Raw genomic sequence first — 20,323 nt, forward strand, 5'->3', positions numbered from 1 at the left:
ACTTTATTTCACACTTTCGCTACAATATTACATAAATTAGGCTACCCAGACCAATAATACCAAATGAGGTCCACTCCAAGAGATAGAGGGGACCCAAACACATCACAAACACATCCTTCTAAAATGATTCCAACAAAACACACATGTTAACACATCCTCCAAAGTTGACATCAAATAAAATGTGTAGATAAACATTAAAGCACATTAACTAGTTGGTGACAAAAAACAACCTTCAATGAAAAATACACATTGCAAATATACACACACCATAGTGAGAGCCATATCAAAATCCAAAGTAAACCTCTAATGCATATTCAGACCAAAAGAATATGATCTAGCTAAGATATGCCACCTTAATCATCCAAAGATCAAACTAGTTGACAACACAAAATATTGAACATCCTAACTTCACTTTCCAATCAAACTAGCACTAGAAAATGAAACTAAAACATTGTAGAAACCAAAATAACACGTCCTCCAAGCCACAACATTTAAATCCACATATCAGAGAAATGCTAAGAATTCTTTAAACCAATTCTAACAGACAATCCCATTGTCAGAAACAACAACAACCAATTCTACCATCTGAGCAACAGAGGAACCAAAAACTTGGTAGTGCAATATACACAAATCATAAACATTATATGCATAATTGCAATCCATAATCTTCACAATCCAAAGGAATATAAAGAATTCTTCCACTAATACATTAAATATTCTTTCCTACATATAAATATTGTTTCCTGTGTATTGAAACTTCCACTACACCAACCATCCAAAAATACCTCATCATCACCACTAGACCATTCCACAATATCAAAACAATCACTTTTAGACCATCTACAACACATAATGGCATCAATGACAATACCAGATAGGTTGACATCAACAACAACACAACAAATCAAGTTTCCAACATCCTCCCCCTTTGTCATTGATGTTAACATTTGTACCACAAATGATAAATAACACCTATAACTTTCTTTCCCCAACAATATCTCTCTTCCCCTTTGACATCAAGGATAAAGGGTGGGAAAATGACAAGAATATCTCTCTCCCTCTTCCAAATAAAACTCTAAGAACTACAATAGACACACTACAATGCTCCCCGTGAGAGAAACAATCGCATCAATCCAAGAGATAAAGGATAAACTTTAAATCTTCATCTGGATAGATGCACCACTTGAATGCATCTATCTTGAAGAAGGAGGGACAATAACCCCTAAATTTTGTCAGAGATACTCAAAAGTATCATTTTCCATAGCCTTAGTAAAGATATCTATAATGTATCACTAGATTCTTTGAAATGTTAATTGCACTTGTATTATCACACAAAATAAGAATTTCCTCATCATACTTCACCATTATATATCTAAGAGTTTTCTTAAATCACATGAGTTTAGTACAACAAGATGCTTTTTCAGTGTATTCTTCTTCTGCAGTATATAATGACACTAAATCTTATTTCTTAATCAACTAAGAGATCATTCAGTCTCCCAAGAAAAATACACCACCACTTGTACTTCTCCTATGATCAATACATCTGACCTAATCAACATCTGTATATGATCTCAAAGTGAAATCATCATCCTTCTTGTACCATAAACCATAATCCAAAGTCCCTTTTAAATATTTGAATATCCTTTTTACTACTTGATCATGAAACTGCTTAGGATTAGCTTGAGATTTGGCAACCAATTAGACAACTTGCAAAATATCTATTCATCAAGTAGTCAAATACAACAATCCTCTATTCATAGATCTATATTATTTGTGATCAATATCCAAAGATCCATCATCCTTGCTTAAATTACAACCAATAGCCATAAGAATTGCAACTAGTTTTGAATTTTTCATCCCAAACTTCTTCAACATCTCCTTGATATACTTAGTCTGAGAAATAAAAATTCCCTTTTCTAATTGTGTAACATGAAGACCAAGGAAAAATGATAGTTCACCTATCATAGAAATATCAAATTCTTTTGCATTTCTTCTACAATCTTCTTACATACATCATTATCTCCTCCAAATATGATATCATCTACATACACAAGAACAATAAAAAAATTATCACCTTCAATTTTGAAATAAAGATTGTTGTCTATAGTACCTTTTTTGAACTTTTGTTACAATAAATACCTATCTAGTCTTGCATACCAAGCTCTAGGATCTTGCTTAAGTCCATAAAGTACCTTCTTGAGTCTGCAAATCATATCCACATTTTTTGATAGCTTGAATCCATCCAATTATTCAATGTATACTTCTTCAAGTTCTCCATTCAAGAATGTTGACTTGACATCCATCTGATATACTCTACAGTTCTTATATGCAACAAATGCAATAAATATCCTTATAGCCTCCATTCTTGCTACTGGACCAAATGTCACCTCAAAAAATATGCCTTCATCTTGTGATAACCCTTACATAACAATATTGCCTTGTTCCTTGTGACTTTTCCATCTTCATTTAGCTTGTTCCAAAACTCCCACTTAATTCCTATTACATTTCTATTCTACAATCTAGGTACCAATTCCAATGTTTGATTCTTCTCTATTTGATTCAACTTCTCTTCCATTGCCTTTATCCAATTTTCATCCTTTCTTGAATCTACATAGGTCTTTGGCTCCACTTGAGATAAAAATAATAATTTATTTTTCACTAGTTTATGCAAGTCTTCTTGTCTGAACTTCTTTATTCTTGTCTCCAATGATCTTTTCCTCTAAATTATTCTTCAACACATACATTTTTAATGTATGAGGTGCTTTCTCAAGTTCTTTTTCTTCTGCACTTGTCTCTTCTTTATATTTCGTAGAAGTCTTCTCTTTTACAACAACAAGGATAACTTCAATTTCAGTCTCAAATTTAGGTATAGCCTCAGTCCGATTCCATTCTTCACTAACTTTGACATTTTCACTCTCCACAATCTTACTCATCCTCTTGTTGTAACACTAGTATGTCTTACTCCTTTTTAAATATCCCAAAAATATTCCTGAACTTCTGATCTTGTATCAAACTTCTCTAGATCTTCCTCATCTCTCCTTATGTAGCATGCACTTCAAAAGATTTTAAAATACTTGACTATAGAAGGTCTTTCATTTCATAGTTCATAAGGCTTCTTTATGTGATTCACTAATATTTGTACCCGATTAAGAATGTAAACAACAGTATGCACAACTTCTTTCCAATATACATAGGGTAGGTTAGCATCCTTTAACATAGTTCTAGAGTAATTTAAACAATAGTCCTATTCTTTATTTAAACAACTCTATTCTATTGAGGGGTCCTAGGTGCAAAAAAATGTCTTCTAATATCATGTTCTTCACAAAATATATAAAATTAATTTGATGTAAACTCTCCTCCTCTATATTAGACTTTAAACATTTGATTTTAGCATCAACTTGATTCTCAAACATAGACTTGAATACTTTAAAAAAACATTAATGCTTCATATTTTTCTTTCAATAAAGTAACCCATGTCATTCTAAAATAATCATCAATAAGAAACATAAAACACCTTTCACCATTCATTCCTCCTATCCCTATAAGTTTGCATATATCTATATAGATTAGCTCAAAAGGTTTTGAAGTTGATTAGTCCTTGTTCTTGAATTTCCTCTTTGTTTTCTTTCCCAGCTAACATTCCCTACACACAATATCAGCAAGTTTGATTATTTTTGGTAAATTTCTCACAACATGAGTAGAACTGATCTTCACCATATTGTTAAAAATCGATATGTCTCATTGTTGTGTGCCACAACCAACATTCACTTCTCTATGCCAACATACAATTGCTTCAATTATTATCCTTCACATAGTAAACATTGTCATTAGTCCTTATACCTTTTGCAACTAATCTCCCAAAATTTTCTTTTCTAATTTCACATTTAGACCCATGAAATATGTGCTTATAACCCTTACTACACATCTAACTAACACTCAAAAGATTATGTCTCAAATCCTTAACATAATAAACACCATTGGTCTTATGTTTACCATCAATTGAAATAATTCATTTACCAAAATTATGTAAAACTTTCTCACCCACAAATTTTATACATCCACCATTCTACTTCTCAAAATCAATGAACTTTCGTTTATCACTTGTCATATGGTTTGAACATCTAGAATCAATTATCTACACTTTAGGCTCTAATTTTGAATGCAGTGCAATCATCACATTCAGTGGTTTCTCACATTTCTCTACACCTTTTGGATTGTTGGACATTTCACTATTCTTCTCTTCTATAGCTAAAAATAATGAATCTTCATTTGAGTCAACACCATCTTCATATTCAAATGAATATGTCTCCATTGAACATAAATTCTTCTTAGGCATTATCTCTGTCATCTATTATGTTATTTTTGTTATTCTCTTTGTAACTATCCTTTCCCTTATTATCATTATTATATCTCTTTCCATAATCTTCCTTAAAAGTACATCCATAAGCATAATGACCAATTCTTCGATAATTGAAACATTTGAAGGGTAACTTACGTTTGTACTTTATAGATCCTATCTTTAGTCTTCTCACAAAGTTTTCTTCTATCTCATCCATGTCATTTCTTGCTTCTAATTCATCTTCAATCTTGTTAGTAGCTTTGAATGCTTCCTCTTTCTTCTCTTCCCGCAAATCATCTAGCTTAGTAATCTCAAAGGGGGACATTCTTGGCAAGAGGTATTGTTCCGGTGAAGATTAATGCATGATTAATGCTTAGGAGTTGTCATTGATGGCAACCCAATTCAAAAATAATATCCAGTGTACATAGATTTGATTTATCGGAAGTCATATTGTTCATGAGACATGTCTAGAAGATGGAGCTCAGTAACCAGTAGAGCATGAGATAATTGTGTACATCTTAATTTTAGTGATGTAATTTTGGTTGCGATGATAAAGGCAAATGATTCGAGGTTCAAGGTAGCTAATCTTGTGATCCTGATATCCAGTGATTGATTCATGAACAAGATTGAAGATCTGGTATCTGGTAATTCAGTTAGAACAGAGCTATCTTGGTGTAACGTGTTATGTGGAATTATTGGGATGATTTTGGTGATTGGTTTTGTGTTTGAGGTGATTGGGCCGACATGTATCAATATTTTAATCATTTTGTTTTGGGTCCGCATATGGATTTGTGGATAGATTGAGCTGGCCTAAGGTTACATGTTTCATATTGAGTGTTATTCAATTTTTGGAAGCTGACATGGTAAATGCTTTATTTTGTTGATGCAGATATATAATATTGATTCATTTGAGCATTTTAGAGAGAGAGCTGAGTGTGAAAAGTTTGTGTGAGTGAAGTGAGAAGTTTGGTGAATGTGATTGAAGGTTTTGGTGTTTTGGTGTATGACAGAGCAGGAAAATGGAGTAGATAAGAAGAATAGTTGCAGAAGTCAATCTGAGCCTAACCGGAACTTATTTTTGACATATGTAGATGCTATACTTCAGTTCATTCATTATTGTAATCAATTGTAATCTCTTGTAAGCTAGTGAGCCTTCCTCTAGGTTGTAGCCCTTTTGTATTTGAGCAGTGAGCTCTAGGCAGTGTGCCTTAATGCAAGCACATTCCCCTTCATGTAATGTTATCATACTTCTGGCCATAGTATAATAATATTGTGGGTTCAAATCCCACCATGGTTTTTCCCTTTCCGGGTTTCCACGTAAAAATCTTGGTGTTATGGTTGTGTGGTTGATTGCTTTATGTTTCTGCATTTTAATTTCATTCTTAATCATCTGATGGTTTAAGAATCAACTTAATAAGTTTGTAAATTTCAAAACACTAATTCACCCCCCCCCGCCCCCACCCCTCTCAATGTTCATTGATTCCATTCCAACAAGAGAGTGAGCCATATAGCTGATCCAAAGTGTATTTGTCCATATCATGACTTTCTTCAATGGCATACCTTACGTTTTGTAGAATTTAGGTAGTGATAACATCAGTTCTCTCACAATTTGAATTTCTTCTAATTTTCTACCAATACCCCTACTTGCACTCACAATCTCATTTACTTGGTGTAGATAGATTTTAATGTTCTCATCATCAGACATCCTTAGGTTCTCAAATTTTGTGCTTTAGGTTAGTTAACTTGTCATGCTTTGTCTTCAATTCACCTTCATATACACTACTCAGCTTCTCCCATATTGTTTTAGCGGACTTCAACCCCACAACTCTATAAGATACTAGATTACTGAAGCAACTAATAATTGCAATTCTAGCCTTTGCAGTATTCTCATGCACCTTAACCTCATCCGGATTCTAAAGATCATTTGTGGAAATAGTATACCCAGCCTTGATCATATCCCATATTCCAACTAGTAGATATTTCAAAAGATATTCCATCATTTCCTTCCAATGAGATTGATTTGTGCCATCAAAATTTGATGCTTTGTAATTTCCTTCCTATTCCATTCTAAATCTTCCTGAAGCAATTAAGCTTCTCTAAGTGGAACCAAGATCTGATACCAATCGTTGAACATACCACAAGAATGAGAGGGGGGAGTGAATTAATCCAAACCTTAAAATACTTTTCTTCTTATTTCTTAAACTTCAAAACCACAATTGACTTATTACTTCAATTATGAACTATGAATGTACAAAGCACAATACACACATGAACACCAAATTTACATGGAAAACCCTAAATATGAAAAAACATGGTGAGAATCACAATCAATATGAATAACTAATTACAATTCCTTAAGCTCAAGGTAAAGGAGCTCACAACACCTGATAGGACTTGGAAGACTAAGGCATACAACTTTAGGGCAAGATATAAAGGACTTGCATTACTAAGACTCATTGAGGGAAAGATACAAATGATTGCACAAACTACCAAAAGGAACAAACCTTATTCTAACAAGTGCAAAGAATCAATGAATTAATATGAACAAGATCTCCTAATCATGAAATTATCTTTGAACCATTGTGTTAAGTGACCAATATCATGGCAAACATATCTAATATCAATCATTGTCTCAAAGCTCTTCACAAATTGTGTTTCACACTTCTATTACAACAAATCTATTTGTGCATCGTTTACATCCACTTCACATAAATTCACAAACATTCCATTCCTCAACTCATGCAATCACACATCTATAAATACAATAATATTCATTAAAATCCTTAACTAAATTGACCACAGACAAAATATACAATATTACATAAATTAGGCCACTTGAACCAATATTAAAAAATATGGTCCACTCTAGGAGATAGAGGGGATGTAAACACATCACAAAACATCCTGCTAAAATGGTTCCAATGAAATGCACATGCTAACACATCCTCCAAATTCAACATCAAAGAACCAACCAACCCAAAAACATCCTCCAATGCAAAATACACATAGTGGATCTACGCACACCATGGTGAGACCCATATCAACATCTAACCTATGTTGGCATTTGCATGAAGATTTCATTAATGATATGTTATGTTTTCATTGATGTCAACTGTACCGGTAATGGTAGTTATGATATTGTTGATATGATTATTGTTATTGATATTGTCTTGTAACCGGTAGGAAGACCTTTGAGGAAGATGTTGTAAATCAGTATGTTAGTTTGTAAGTTGAACCGGTAAACCAGTGTATAAGGTTAAAATCCTTTCTATGCAATGTAACCGGTAAAACCTACCAGTTGTTTTTGTTAAACCCTAACTGATCAAGTTTGCTGGTTTAAGATCTAATAATAAGCGGTAATGATGGTGACGCCTGTGATCATTGTATGAGGATAAGTTTAGATTGTTTTGGTGCATTTGTTCATTTGTTTGATTTTCTAGGGAATGAGCAAAGTGGATTGCATCTAATGCATAGTGCGTGATGAGTTACAAGTCCGATGAAGTGGTGATCATGGAGCAGTTGGAATTTTCTTGAATAATGTATATAGATTGCTATGTAAATCCAATGGTCACACTTAAAATGATTTGTTTGTAATCTATATGAGAGAATTAGGTTTTTGTTGTGTTACCGACCTAATTGATTTGTATTTAAGGTCAATGAAGTTGTTTGTAAATTTGTTGGAAAAATGTTGGTTGAAATCAATTGAGTGTGTGGTTGCCTAACCAGAGAATGGATCTGCAGTTTGAGTAAAGGCAGATTGAAGCTTAAAAGGATTTGATTAAGCAAATGTAGTTCTATTCAGATAGATCAAGAAAACCTGTTGTTTTCTAACAATTACAATAGAATTGAAATCCCCTAACTGGGTAAGCTCTAACAAGCTTGGTTACTTCTTAGATCCTCTAACAAGGTGATCCATTAGCTTGGATTCTCAAATCCTCTACCGAGGTTACTCCTAATAGGGTATTTTCTTTTCATCAAGGCATTTTGTAAATCCCTTAACCGAGTGATTCCTAAAAGGATCAATTCTTAACAGGACTTATTGTAAAATCTTTAACAGGCTTGGCTCCTAACAGGGCGAACTTCAGAAGAGTTTAGATAGCTATCTTGTGAGTCTCATCTCACCATGGTTTTTACCTATTTGGGTTTTCCACGTATAAACATTTGTGTCAAGTGGTGAATGTTTTTGTGGTTATGATATTATTTGTTGATTTGATTAACTTTTGATAAGGCATGATAAGTGGAAGCATTGAGAGATGAAGTATGTTGATATATGAGTCAACATTTTGATGTTTACAAGATTGAAGTTGTTTACTATTAAGTTGTTATGACAGTTAAGCTATTAATGTTGAGTATTCTTATGAGTATTGATCTTGATAGTGAAAGTTTACTTTGTGAGTTTAAGTTTGAGATTGAGAAGTTTGTATCGGTTTTTTAGTGTATTGATTCACCCCCCCCTCTCAATAATTTATTGGATACTTATTCTTTCATCATACTTTGAATTGGTATCAAAGCGTCTCAGGTCCTCTTAAATCTAAAATCCTAACAACTTGAGGAAAAGATCTTGTAGATCATAATGAAGAAGGAAGGTGCAAAGTTCAACAAAGATAACTATAGGACATGGAGTGACAAAATGAAGATTTACATTAAGAGTTTGGGAAGTCAGTATTGGGATCATGTAGAAACTCTATATGTTACACCTACTGGAACTCTGACTGATGATCAGAAGAAAGAATAACAAGAAAATCATCAAGCATTGGAGGCTATTATTAGTTCCCTGTCTGATTGTGAATATGTAGATGCTCATGGTCTTGAAACTACATATGAAGTATGGAAAAAACTTGAAGAGATTTATAGCAGTGATGAACATGTTAAGATTGCTAAAGAGGAGAGCCTAAGAGGAAATTTTGATGACATGAGAATGTCTGAAGGTGAGAATATCCAACAGTATGGTCAAAGGATAAAAGAGATAGTTGGTGAAATAAAAAGTACAGGAGGGAAAGTGGAAGATGCCACAGTGATCAGCAAGGTACTGAGAACCCTGGTACCGGTATATGCTATCCAAGTTGCACCTATTCAGTAGCTAGAGTCCATTAACAAAACTAAGGTAACTCTTGACTATATCATTGGCAAACTTACTACTTTTGAATTAAATGGTTATGATGGTAGTGTGCAGAAATCAGAATCTGCATTCAGAGCTTTTGTCTCTAACCCATCTATAAGAAAAAGTAGAGATACTTTTCATGGTTATGAATCTAGACCCAGTATAGATGTTGACGCTGAAGACAACTTAGTGGAACTTGAAGCATTGTTGGAAAAACGACTACCTAGAGGCACTGGGAAATATAGAGGTAAACTACCTTTAAAATGTTTTGCATGCAACAAGATTGGTCATATAGTAGCTAATTGTCCTAATGGTGAAAATGAATACAAGAGAGACAAATTTAAAAAATATAAGGGAAAAGGCAAGAGAGATTGTCTTATAGTGGTTGATAGTGGTATTACTGATGAAGAATCTGATGATGATGCTAGTGAAGATATTGTGTTTGTAGCTATTAAAGAAGAGATATCAGATCAAAAGGCACTAGTGTCCAAGTTGGATAACTCTGATGATTGGATCATTGATAGTGGTTGTTCACATCACATGACTGGTGATAGGAGCAAATTTCTTTCCTTGAAGGAATTTGATGGTGATGTTGTTAGATTTGGCAATGACTCACCCTGTATGGTTAAAGGTAAGGGTGTTATTTCTCTTAATGGGAAGAGAAGTGTTGACGATGTCTATTGGGTTGAAGGCCTAAAGAACAATCTTCTAAGTGTGGCACAACTTAATGACTGAGGATACCCACTGGAGTTTTGAAATGGTATGTGCAAAATCTTTGACAATAAAGGTGAATTGATTGCAACCGGGAAACAAAAAAGAGGTAATCTAGTTCATCTTAATCCTAAAGTTAGCAACTATTTGATTGAAAAGATAGATGATAGCTGGCTTTGGCATAGGATATTTTGTCATATAAACTTTGATAACATTGTTAAAGTAGGAAAATCCAAGATAGTAAGAGGTCTGACTCAGCTAGACAAACCGGTTAATGCTCTTTGTAAAGAATGTCAGTTAGGAAAGATGACTTCTTCAAATTTCAAGAGAAAGTCCTTCTCGACAGAGCACTTGTTAGATTTGGTTCATACAAATCTATGTGGACCAATAAGAACAAGAAGCATTCAAGGTGATATATATTTCATGAACTTCACTGATGATTGTTCAAGGATGATGTCGGTCACATTCTTGAAGGATAAGAATGAAGCTTTTGGTAAGTTCAAGGAATTCAGGGCCTTAGCTAAGAAAGAGAGTGGCAAAAAGATAAAATGTCTGAGAATAGATCAAGGTAGTGAATTTACTTCTGAGGAATTCACTAAGTACTGTGATGAGAATGGTATCAAACAACAACTTTCTGCACCAAGGACACCATAATAGAATGGTATAGCAGAGAGGAACAACTGGTCAGTGGTTGAAGCTGCTGGGACAATGTTGATACAAGGAAATGTAGTGAAAACATTTTGGAAAGAAGCTGTAAGTACAACTATCTACACAATGAACCGAGTTCTGATGAAAAGAGGTAAGGACAAGACCCCTTATGAATATTGGTATGGAAAATCACCTGATGTTAGCTATTTTAAGATATTTGGTAGCAAATGTTTTATTAAAAGAGGTGATTACATAAGCAAGTTTTAAGCTAAGAGTGATGAAGGCATATTTCTTAGCTATTCCACCAAGAGTAAGGCCTATAAATGCTTCAACAACCTGACACAGAGAATTGTTGAGAGTGTTGATGTTCGAGTAGATGAATGTCTTGAAGTCTCAGAAGGAACCAGTTCAGAGAAAAAGGATGAAGATCCTTGCATTTTTCTTTTGGAACTTGAAATTGTTAAATCAGAAACTAGTAAAGAAAATTCTGAGGTACTTGTTCAACCAGAACAAATAAATTCAAAAGATGTTAATGAAGAAGTTGAACCTGAAGAGAATGATCATGTTATTCCTAGGTATGTGAGACTGAACCACAATTCTGAGTAGATTATTGTGGATAAGGATGTTGGAGTACTAACTAGAAGGAGAATAAGAGAGAATTCTTGAATGATCTCCACCATTGAACCTAGAAGTGCTAAAGAGGCATTTGGTGATGATTATTGGCTTAAATCTATGGAAGAGGAATTGGATCAAATTGAGAAGAACAAAGCTTGAACCCTGGTACCCCGACCGGTAAACAAGAATGTTATAGGTACCAAATGGCTATTCAGAAACAAGTTAAATGAAGATGGTGTTGTAGTTCACAACAAGGCAAGATTAGTCTACAAGGGTTATGCTCAAGACGAAGGAGAAGATTATGGTGAAACGTTTGCACCAGTAGCAAGACTAGGTGTCCTAACTTTACTTGCATTTGCAGCCCATAAGAAGTTCAAGGTATACTAGATGGATTTTAAGTTTACATTTTTGAATGAGATATTGGAAGAAGAGGTATACATAGAGCAGCCAGATGGTTATGCTTTGACATATGAGAAAGACATGGTATGTAGATTGCATAAAGCTTTATATGGATTAAAGAAGGCACCCAGAGCATGGTATGGATGAATTCATACACATCTGATGAAGATAGGCTTTGCAAGAACCAGTGATGATAGTAATATTTATCTCAAGTCTGAAGGAGATAAAATACTAGTTAGTGAAATATTTGTTGATGATATTATTTTTGGAGGTAATGATGTCATGAGCAACAGTTTTGCAGATGAAATGAAAAATGAGTTTGAAATGCCTTTAGTAGGGGAAATAAAAAATTTCATAGGCTTGCAGATACAACACATGAAGAATGGTATTTTCATTACTCAATCTAGTATGTGAAAGAGGTTTTGAAGACTTTTGGCATGAATGACTGTAAACCAGTTGGAACACCAATGGTTACAAGTTGTAAGTTATCCAAGGAAGATGAATCTAAGTCTCTTGATGAAAAGGAATATAGGTCAATGATTAGAAAATTACACTACGTTGTTTACAACAGACCGGATATTGCCCATGCAGTTGGTATAGTTGCAAGATATCAGAAGAAACCAAAGGAGACACACCTAATTGCAACCAAGAGAATTGTTTAGGTATCTGAAAGATACTGTTGACTATGGATTATGGTATCCATATGGAGGAAACTTTGATTCGAAGGCATACACAGATGCTGATTGGGAAGGAAATTTTGATGACCAAAAAAGTACTACCGATGGAGTATTCTTTCTACGAGGAAGGCTAGTGATGCAAAGGTCTTGTGCCTAGCTCTCCAATTCACCCTTAATCACCCCAACTCCTCAACTCACCCTTCTCCTCAAGCTCCACCAAGGTAACTTGTTAGGGTACACTCCTTAGACCTCCAAGGCCTAAAATATATTGTATTTCCTCCTAGGTATAGCCTCTTGAGGTTTCTTGTTGGTTCTGACCCAAATCTCTGATTTTGAGATGATCTCCTACTAGGTTCCCAAAGCTCCAACTAGGCTCCAAAGACCTCCACCAAGGATCTTCAATCTAACAACATGTTTAAAGGTTGTGGTTATGTTGTGTAGGTATGTTGAATTTAATTTTATGCATTGACAAGGTCTTCACCTTCCTCCCAAGCCCTAGGCTTTCAACTTGCTTCTACCGGCAGTTATTAGGCCTAATTGACTAGCCCTTCTTTGACTATTTTTTTGCAATTTTCCCCAAAATTTGTTAACAACCCCTAGATATTTTTACATATTCAGATACCCATTTGGAAGTTAAATAAGATCACTCAATTTCCCATCTGGGTTTGTTGTACAACTAGGGTAACTGAAAAAGAGCTATTTTTAAGGGGTTTAGGGCTTCTAGGCAGTTTTGGAAGATGTGCTCCAAAATCTTCACCAGTCACAATCACCAACCCAAAAAAAAAATAGATAATTTTATTACACTCATATAAATTTACAAAACACTATGGTTTGCTAGGGTGTCACTTCTCCATGGTACTGAAAATGAGCAATCTTTGTTGCCCCCACACACTAGCTACAAGTTTGTGTGTTATTCATCTCACCCATTCTCCTCCTTGTGGCCTGCAAAAACAAAAAACACATACTATAAAAATATTTACAGAGCCTACTCAAGCCATCCAATATATTTCAACTTGTGTCATTCTTGGATGCTTAGGTAAAATGCATTTTTACAATCAAAACCCCAAGTTTCAAGGGTTTGTGAGCAACTTTTACAAAAACAGTGACAACTTTTGATCCAAATCACTTCAGACCTTCATATTATTCTTTATGGAAAGATAAAACAAATTCTTAACTTCCTCTACTATTATGAGCATTGTACCAAACTATACAGGTCATACAAAAGCAAAAAATCAAAGCAAAAACAGTCCATGCGTGAGGAAAAGTACAGGAAACCCTTGGCAAATGAATTGAATGGAAACCAAAAGTTGATTAACCTGTTATTGGAGATAATTAAAAGGTTTTATACACAGTTTTAAGTTGTTTCCAACCAACTTCCAATGTCATTTCCTTCATGGACAACTTTTGCCTAAAAATGCAAAAGTTGTCATGACCAATTTTTGATAACTTTTACCTATGAGTGCAAACACACACTCCAAGGCTCTCAAGGCCTGAACCATCACTCAAATGGAATCCCACAATGGATTTAAACCATTTCCAAACATTCTATTAATTTTCCAGGCATCCACTTAGTACAAACCAAAAATTGACATTAATGACAATTTTGGATCTTGAGCACAACAAAAGTGTGGACAACCAAACTATGGCTTCAAAAAGAATCATAGAATTTATTCCACCTTATTACAACATAAAATAACTTGAAATCACACAAAAACTCTAAAATGCAAGAAAAGACAACTTTGAGCTAGGTGCTCTGCACCATACTCCCCTAGGGCAAGGAACTCAAGTCCCTTGAGTTATCAGGTCTGCTAGTTGCACTCCATGATGAATTATGTCAACTTTTGACATCAACGTAGCCTCTAAATCAGGTAGACCTGCCCATTTCACAAGATAATGTTTATAGAAGCCCTTTCTTTTCTTCTTGATCATGTTGGTATCCAAGATGCTCTCCAACTGAACCGATTGACTAACTGGTAAATCCTTCAGCCAATCCTCTTCAAATTTCAATGTGGTATCCATCTAAGAGGTCTAAGATTCTCCTTTCTAGGGATACAAGTCACAAATATTGAAAATAGGAGATATGGCCAAAGAAGGAGGTAGTTCAACCTCATAGGTATTTTGGCCAAACTTATGAACAATCTTGAGTGGCCCAATCTTCTTCATCATCAACTTGGTTGGTTGTCCCTTTGGAAGTCTTTCCTTTCTGAGATAAGCCAGAACTAAGTCTCCAACCTTAAATTGCAAGTTCCTTCTTGATTGATCAACTTGTTCCTTATATTATTATTTTTTTGTTGCAAGGACTGTCATAATTTGTCATGGATTTCCTTAATACCTTCAAAAAAACTCTCTCCTTGAGAACTCTTGTGGGTCATTGTACTGATATCACTAAGTTATAAGACACCTCTGGGATGCATTCCATAAACAATTTCAAAAGGACTTTTACCTGTGCTCCGGTTGACTAAATCATTGTATGCATACTCTACTTGGTTGATCACCAAGTCCCAAGTCCGACCATGTTGCTTAGTGAGACACCTTAGGAGATTACCCAAGGACCTATTGACCACCTCAGTTTGACCATCTGATTGTGGTGGTAGGCAGATGAAATTGCGAGTCTAGTACCCAACTTCTTCCATAAGGTTCTCTAGAAGTGACTCAAAAACTTAACATCCATATCACTCACAATGCTAACTGGAAGTCCGTGGATTCTCACTATTTCTTTGAAGAAAAGACCTGCAATATAGGTGGCACCATTGGTACTCTAACAAGGGATGAAGTGATCCATTTTGCTGAACCTATCTACCACCACATAAACACTATCAAATCCTCTTGGTGTTCTTGGTAAACCCAACACAAAGTCCATGCTCAAACATTCCCAAGGCCTTTGGGGTATGACTAAGGGCTGATATAAACCTACATTTCTTGTTGATCCTTTTTCTCTTTGACATATGGCATAGTGTTCAACAAATATCCTTACTTCTGATTGCAACTTGGGCCAATAGTAGAACCAATTAACTTGCTCCATTATTTTATCATTGCCAAAATGACCTCCTAGACCCCCTAGATGTTTCTCTTGAATGATATTTTGTCTCATAGAGCATTGGGGTTTACAAAGGAGATGTCCTTTAAACAAAAAACCTTCATGTATCATATACTCTGAGTAGGAAACATGATAAGTGTTAGAAAAATTAGAACATGTAGCATATATATCAGCAAAATCTTTGTCTTCTTTGTAGAAGTCTCTCAACTCCTCCAACCCCACACTATGCAATTTAACCTCTTGTATGGTCATGAATCTCCTACTGAGTGCATCAACAACTTTATTTGAGGTGCCCTTCTTATGCCTAATAGTGAAGGTATAAGATTATAGGTATTCTACCCACTTGAGGTGCTTCGGATTCAACTTCTCTTGTCCATTGAGAAAACTAAGGGCATGGTTGTCAGTATAGACTACAAACTCTTTGGGCAACAAGTAATGATGCCACTTATTCAAGGCTTGCACCATGACATACAACTCCAAGTCATACATAGAGTACTTTTGTTTTTCTTCATTCAACTTTTCAGAGAAAAAGGCTATGGGAAGACCCTCTTGACTCAAAACAACCCCTATTGCTCTTTGACTAGAATCACACTCAACTATAAATAACTGATTGAAATTAGGTAACCTAAGGGTAGGTAACTCATCTATCTTCTTTTTCAACAACTCAAATCCCTTTTGGGCCTCCTCTATCCACCTAAACTGACACTTAAATCCCCCTTTGATAGTATTGAGCATAGGAGCACACACATGACTAAAGTTTCTTACAAACTTCCTATAAAAGGATGCTAACCCATGAAAGCTCCTAACATCACTGATATTATTAGGTGTAGGCCAACTAAGGATTGCCTCAACCTTACTAGGATCTATTTTTAGACAACCTTGTGAAATGACAAAACCAAGATATACAAGTTCAGTCTTGAGAAACTCACACTTTTCAAGGTTGATTTTGAGTTGTGCCTTTTTCAGCTTCTTCAAGACCATCTCCACATGATTGAGATGATCTTCTTTGGACCTGATAAATATTAGAATGTCATCAAGATATATAATCACAAATTTACCTATAAACTCAACCAAGACTTCATTCATGAGCCTTTGAAATGTGCTAGGTGCATTGGTAAGGCCAAATGGCATGACCAACCACTCATAGAGGCCAGCATTAGTCCTAAAGGTTGTCTTCCATTCATCCCCTGGTCCGATTCTTATCTGATGATAACCTGATTTTAAATCCACCTTTGTGAAGTAGCTTGTACCCCCAAGATTGTTCAACAGGTCTTCTATCCTTGGCATAGGTAACTGGTACCTTATAGTGATCTTACTGATTGCTCTAGAATATTTACACATTATCCATTTTCCCCCTTTCTTGGGTTCTAAGATAGTAGGTAGAACACACGGACTCAAACTCTTTTTGATGAATCCTTTGTCCAAGAGCTCCTGCACTTGTTTGGCAATTTCTTCATTTTGACTAGGTGTCATTTTGTAGGCAACCTTGTTAGGCAAACTTTCCCCTGGAATCAGGTCTATTTGGTGATTTACATCCCTCATTGGTGGAAAAGAATTAGGTAGATCTTCTCGTATTACTTCTGCATATTGTTTGAGTAGACCCTTCACCTCTTGTGGCACTTCTTCCATTGGATTTGCCTTACCTTCTTCACTAGGTTTGAGCACAATAGCATATCCTTGATCTCCTTCTTGTTTCATCACCTTAAGAAACTCTTTCCCACTCATCATCATCACACTTGATCCCACTTGTTTTTCTTATTTTGGATCAGGTAATGGATCCATTTGATACTTCTTACCATTCTTGATAATGAGATAGCTATTCTTCTCTCCATCATGCTGAGCCTTTACATCAAATTGCCATGGACGTCCCAACAACAAATGGCAAGCATCCATAGGCAATATATCACATAAAATATTGTCCTTATACTCACCACTCTCATAGTCTACCCATGCTTTCTCATCAACTAAGACATGTTGGCCCCATTTGAACCATGACACCTTGTAGGGAGTGAGATGCGGTAGCCTCTTTAACTTTAGTTTATCCACCATTTCAGTTGAAACTATATTCTCAGTTGAACATGAGTCTACAATCACTTTACAAATCTTTCCTTGAGACTTACAAGTTTTTCTTAAAAAACTCTTCCTTTGTGGTTTCTCTTGAGCTTGAGGAATCTTCAACAAAGACCTTCTTAGCATTGGACTTTCACCATCTGTCACTAGGCCTACCTTGCTGAGAGGGGAAGACACACTTTGATTGTCTTCTACCTACACTAATTGTGTTCTTCTCTCACCCATGTATGAGTGTGAAGAGCTGGTTGCTTTCTCTAGACACCTCCCCATTATGTGGCCAACTTGATTACAATTGTAACATCTACCAGTGAAAACTGAATTTCCTCTTCCTGAGCTTCCAAATCTGCCCCTAGAATTGTTTCTTCCTCTGAAGGATCCTCTAAATTCCCCCCTTGAAGAGTCTCCACCACCTTCTTGCCTTTATTTTTCTTCATTCCTTGATGTTTTTTGTCCTCTGCCAAAAGTGCCCCTTCCTCTAAAGGATCTACCACCTCTAAACTTTTGATTTTGTCTTCTACCCTTAATGCTAACTAAAAACACTTATGAACAGTATCAGGAGTAAGGATACTGATTTCATCTTGTATATTTTGTCTCAATCCATTCATGTATCTAGCCAATTTCTCCACCTCATTCTCATGCTTCTTAGCTCGAAGGCTTAGTTTATGGAATTCCTCTATGTAAGAATTGACATCTAGCTCCCTTTGTTTCATATTTTGCAGTCTCTTATGAATTTGAACTTCATAATCTCCTAGAAGGAATTGTGCCTTAAGTCTAATCTTCATACGCTCCCATGAAGTAATATTCTTTTTGCCTTCTTGTATCCTTTCTTCTTGCATCATATTCCACCAAACCAATGTTGATCCTCTCATTCTTGATTTGGCCACATTAAATCTTTTCTCTTCTGCTACCTCTTTGTAATCAAAATAATTATTGAGAGCTTCTATCCAATCTAGAAACTCTTCTCCATTGAGGTTTCCTCCATATGTGGGTAATCCATCTAGATTATCCTTAGAAATGGATTTGACTGCATCTAGGAATAACTTTTGGTCTTGAGGCATAGCTACTACTGTTGGTTCCTCTCCATCTTCCACTTCTTCATCAGTCTCATCACCCCATTCTATCTTAACCTTTCCCTTCTCCTTCTTTGCCTCTTTGGTTCCTCTGCTTCCTTCTGTATCCTTCAATCCTTCTATCATCTCTGCCACCATTTGCCAAATGGCTTCAGAAGTCATTGCTTTTGGAGGAATTGAACTTGCTTCTAATTCTTTACAATCTAACATACACCAAATATTTCAAAGAATGGCTCTGATAACACTCTGATGCAGAGGTCTTGTGCGTAGCTCTCCAATTCACCCTTACTCACCCCAACTCCTCAACTCACCCTTCTGCTCAAGCTCCTCCAAGGTAACTTATTAGGGTACACTCCTTAGACCTCCAAGGCCTAAACTCTATTGGATTTCCTCCTAGGTATAGCCTCTTGAGTTTTCTTGTTGGTTCTGACCCAAATTTCTGATTTTGAGATGATCTCCTACTAGGTTCCCAAAGCTCCAACTAGGATCTTCACTCTAATAGCATGTTTAAAGGTTGTGGTTATGTTGTGTAGGTATGTTCAAGGTCATTTTATCCATTGAAAAGTTCTGCACCTTCCTCCCAAGCCCTAGGCTTTCAACTTGCTTCTACCAGTAGCTATTAGGCTTAATTGACTAGCCCTTCTTTGACTATTTTTTGGTATTTTGCTAGAAAATTTCCAAAAAACCCCTAGATATTTTTACATATTCAGATACCCATTTGAAATTTAAACAAGATCACTTAGTTTCCCATCTGGGTTTGTCATACAACTAGGGTAACTGAAAAAGAGCTACTTTTAAGTGGTTCAGGGCTGCCAAGAAGTTTTGGAAGATGTGCTCCAAACTCCTCACCAGTCACAATCAGAAACACAAAAAAACTTATATTATTTTATTACACTCATAGAAATTTCCAAAACACTATGGGTTGTTGGGGTGTCACTTCTCCATGGCACTGAAAATGAGCAATCCCTGCTGCCCCCACACACTAGCTACAAGCTTGTGTGTTATTCATCTCACCCATTCTCCTCCTTGTGGCCTGCAAAAACACAAAACACCTACTCTAAAAATATTTTAAAATCCTACACAATCCATCAACTATATTGAAACTTGTGTCATTCATGGATGCTCAAGTAAAATGTATTTTTACAATCAAAACCCCAAGTTTCAAGGGTTTGTGAGTAACTTTTACAAAAATAGTGATAACTTTTGATCCAAAGCACTTTAGAAATTCATATTATACTTGTTGGAAAGATAAAAAAAATTCCTAACTTCCTCTTCTATTATGAGCACCATACCAGACCATATAGGTTGTACAAAAGCAGAAAATCAAAGCAAAAACAGTCCAAGCGTGAGGAAAAGCATAGGAAACCCTTGACAAATGAATTGATTGCAAACCAAAAGTTGATTAACCTATTATTAGATATTCTTATAAGGTTTTATACAACATTTTATGTTGGTTCAAACCAACTTCCAAAGTCATTTCCTTCATGGACAACTTTTGCCTAAAAATGCAAAAGTTGTCATGACCAATTTTTGACAACTTTTACCTATGAGTGCAAAAACACACTCCAAGGCTCTCAAGGCTTGTAAAATCACTCAAATAAAATCCCACAATGGATTTAAACCATTTCCAAACATTCTACCAATTTTCCAGGAATC

The sequence above is a fragment of the Cryptomeria japonica genome, chromosome 6 (genome assembly GCF_030272615.1).
Source record: "Cryptomeria japonica chromosome 6, Sugi_1.0, whole genome shotgun sequence".
Classification (NCBI taxonomy): Eukaryota; Viridiplantae; Streptophyta; class Pinopsida; order Cupressales; family Cupressaceae; genus Cryptomeria; species Cryptomeria japonica.